The sequence below is a fragment of the Megalopta genalis genome, unplaced genomic scaffold, assembly GCF_051020955.1.
Source record: "Megalopta genalis isolate 19385.01 unplaced genomic scaffold, iyMegGena1_principal scaffold0080, whole genome shotgun sequence".
Taxonomy (NCBI): domain Eukaryota; kingdom Metazoa; phylum Arthropoda; class Insecta; order Hymenoptera; family Halictidae; genus Megalopta; species Megalopta genalis.
In genome coordinates, this window is record NW_027476149.1 from 364,454 (window position 1) to 368,844 (window position 4,391).

The following is a 4,391-nucleotide window of genomic DNA, read 5'->3' on the forward strand; positions in this document are numbered from 1 at the left end:
TTCAAATGCATGCGAAACAAACGAGTTAGCTTCACATTCATTCGAAACACATGATTTAGCTTCAAATCAATGCGAAGTAGAAGATTTAGCTTCAAATCCATGTGAAGCAAATGATTTAGCTTCAAATACTTGCGATATAAACGATATAGCTTCAAATGCATGCGAAACAAACGAGTTAGCTTCACATTCATACGAAACACATGATTTAGCTTCAAATCAATGCGAAGAAGAAGGTTTAGCTTCAAATCCAAGAGAAACAAATGATTTTGCTTCAAATACTTGCGATATAAATGATTTAGATTCAACTGCATGCGAAACAAACAAGTTAGATTCAAATCCATGCAAGACCCCGAGATTTATATTCAAATCAATGCCGAGTAGAAGTTTTAGCTTCAAATCCATGCGAAACAAATGATTTAGCTTCAAATACTTGCGATATAAACGATATAGCTTTAACTGGAAGCGGAACAAGCGAGTTAGCTTCAAAACCATGTGAAACACATGATTTGTCTTCAACGGAATACGAAGTAGAAGGTTTATCTTCAAATCCATGCGAAACAAATGATTTAACTTCAAATACTAGCGATATAAATGATATAGCTTCAACTGGAAGCGAAACAAGCGAGTTAGCTTCAAATCCATGCGAAACAAATGATTTAGCTTCAAATACTTGCGATATAAACGATATAGCTTCAAATGCATGCGAAAAAACGAGTTAGCTTCACATTCATTCGAAACACACGATTTAGCTTCAAATCAATGCGAAGTATAAGATTGAGCTTCAAATCCATGCGAAACAAATGATTTAGCTTCAAATACTTGAGATATAAATGATTTAGCTTCAACTGGAAGCGAATCAATCGAGTTAGATTCGAATCCACGCGAAACACATGATTTATCTTCCAAGCAATGCGAAGTAGAAGGTTTAGCTTCAAATCCATGCGAAACAAATGATTTAGCTTCAAGTACTAGCGATATAAATGACTTAGCTCCAACTGGAAGCGAGACATGCGAGTTAGCTTCAAATCCATGCGAAACAAATGATTTACCTTCAAATACTTGCGATACAAACGATATAGCTTCAAATTCATGCGAAACAAACGAGTTAGCTTCACAGTCATTCGAAACACATGATTTAGCTTCAAATCAATGCGAAGTAGAAGGTTTAGCTTCAAATCCATGCGAAACAAATGATTTACCGTCAAATACTTGCGATATAAATGATTTAGCTTTAACTGGAAGCGGAACAATCGAGTTAGCTTCAAATCCACGTGAAACACATGATTTATCTTCCAAGCAATGCGAAGTAGAAGGTTTGGCTTCAAGTCCAAGCGAAACATATGATTTTGCTTCAAACACCTGCGATATAAATGATTTAGATTAAACTGCATGCGAAACAAACAAGTTAGTTTCAAATCCATGCCAAAAAAGAGATTTAGATTTAAATCAATGCGGAGTAGAAGTTTTAGCTACAAATGCATGCGAAACAAATGATTTAGCTTCAAATACATGTGATATAAACGATTTAGGTTCAAATGCATGCGATACAAACGAGTTAGCTTCACATTCATTCGAAACACATGACTAAGGTTCAAAGCAAGGCGAAGTAGAAGGTTTAGCTTCAAATCCATGCGAAACAAATGATTTAGCTTCAAATACTTGCGATATAAAAGATTTAGCTTTAACTGGAAACGAAACAAGCGAGTTAGCTTCAAATCCATGCGAAACACATGATTTGTCTTCAAAGGAATACGAAGTAGAAGGTGTAGCTTCAAATCCATGCGAAACAAAAGATTTAACTTCAAATACTAGCGATATAAATGATTTATCTTCAACTTGAAGCGAGACAAACGAGTTAGCTTTACATTCATTCGAAACACATGATTTAGCTTCAAATCAATGCGAAGTAGAAGGTTTAGCTTCAAATCCACGCGAAACAAATGATTTTGCTTCAAATACTTGGGATATAAATAATTTAGATTCAACTGCATGCGAAACAAACAAGTTAGATTCAAATCCGTGCAAAACACGAGATTTGGAATTAAATCAATGCCGAGTAGAAGTTTTAGCTGCAAATCCTTGCGAAACAAATGATTTAGCTTCAAATACTTGGGATATAAACGATATAGCATTAACTGGAAGCGGAACAAGCGAGTTAGCTTCAAAACCATGCGAAACACATGATTTGTCTTCAACGGAATACGAAGTAGAAGGTTTATCTTCAAATCCATGCGAAACAAATGATTTAACTTCAAATACTAGCGATATAAATGATTTAGATTCAACTGCATGCGAAACAAATGATTTGGCTTCAAATACTTGCGATATAAATGATTTAGCTTTAACTGGAAGCGGAACAAGCGAGTTAGCTTCAAATCCATGCGAGACACATGATTTGTCTTCAAAGGAATACGAAGTCGAAGGTTTATCTTCAAATCCATGCGAAACAAATGATTTAACTTCAAATACTAGCGATATACAAGATATAGCTTCAACTGGAAGCGAAACAATCGAGTTAGCTTCTAATCCATGCGAAACAAATGATTTAGCTTCAAATACTTGCGATATAAACGATATAGCTTCAAATGCATGCGAAACAAACGAGTTAGCTTCACATTCATTCGAAACACATGATTTAGCTTCAAATCAATGCGAAGGAGAAGGTTTAGATTCAAATCCAAGCGAAACACATGATTTATCTTCAAAGCAACGCGAAGTGGAGGGATTAGCTTCAAATCCATGCGAAACAAATGATTTAGCTTCAAACACTTGCGGTATAAATGATTTAACTTCAACTGGAAGTGAAATAAGCGAGTTAGCTTCAAATCCATGCGAAACACATGATTTATCTTCAAAGCGACGCGAAGTAGAAGGTTTATCTTCAAATCCATGCGAAACAAAAGATTTATCTTCAAATACTAGCGCTATAAATGATATAGCTTCAACTGGAAGCGAAACAAGCGAGTTAGCTTCTAATCCATGCGAAACAAATGATTTAGATTCAAATACTTGCGATATAAACGATATTGCTTCAAATGCATGCGAAACAAACGAGTTAGCTTCACATTCATTCGAAACACATGATTTAGCTTCAAATAAATGCGAAATAGAAGGTTCAGCTTCAAATCCATGCGAAACAAGTGATTTAGCTTCAAATACATGCGATATAAGTGATTTAGATTCAACTGCATGCGAACCAAACGAGTTAGCTTCAAATCCACACGAAACACATGATTTATCTTCCATGCATTGCGCAGTAGAAGGTTTAGCTTCAAATCCATGCGAAACAAATGATTTTGCTTCAAATTCATTCGAAACACACGATTTAAATTCAAATCAATGCGAATTAGAATGTTTTGCTTCAAATCCATGCGAAACAAATGATTTACCTTCAAATACATGTGATATAAACGATATAGGTTCAAATGCATGCGATACAAACGAGTTAGCTTCACATTCATTCGCAAGACATGACTAAGGTTCAAAGCAAGGCGAAGTAGAAGGTTTAGCTTCAAATCCATGCGAAACAAATGATTTAGCTTCAAATACTTGCGATATAAAAGATTTAGCTTTAACTGGAAACGAAACAAGCGAGTTAGGTTCTAATCTATGCGAAACACATGATTTATCTTCAAAGCAACGCGAAGTAGAAGGATTAGCTTCAAATCCATGCGAAACAAATGATTTAGCTTCAAATACTTGGGATATAAACGATATAGCTTCAAATGCATGGGAAACAAACGAGTTAGCTTCATATTCATTCGAAGCACATGATTTAGCTTCAAATCAATGCGAGGAAGAAGATTTAGCTTCCAATCCAAGAGAAACAAATGATTTTGCTTCAAATACTTGCGATATAAATGATTTAGATTCAACTGCATGCACAACAAACAAGTTAGCTTCAAATCCACGCGAAACACATGATTTACCTTCCAAGCAATGCAAAGTAGAAGGTTTAGCTTCAAATCCATGCGAAACAAATGATTTACCTTCAAATACTTGCGATACAAACGATATAGCTTCAAATTCATGCGAAACAAACGAGTTAGCTTCACAGTCATTCGAAACACATGATTTAGCTTCAAATCAATGCGAAGTAGAAGGTTTAGCTTCAAAACCATGCGAAACAAATGATTTACCTTCAAATACTTGCGATATAAATGATTTAGCTTTAACTGGAAGCGGAACAAGCGAGTTAGCTTCAAATCCATGCGAGACACATGATTTGTCTTCAAAGGAACACGAAGTAGAAGGTTTATCTTCAAATCCATGCGAAACAAATGATTTAACTTCAAATACTAGCGATATAAATGATATAGCTTCAACTGGAAGCGAAACAAACGAGTTAGATTCAAATTCAAGCGAAACAAATGATTTTGCTTCAAATACTT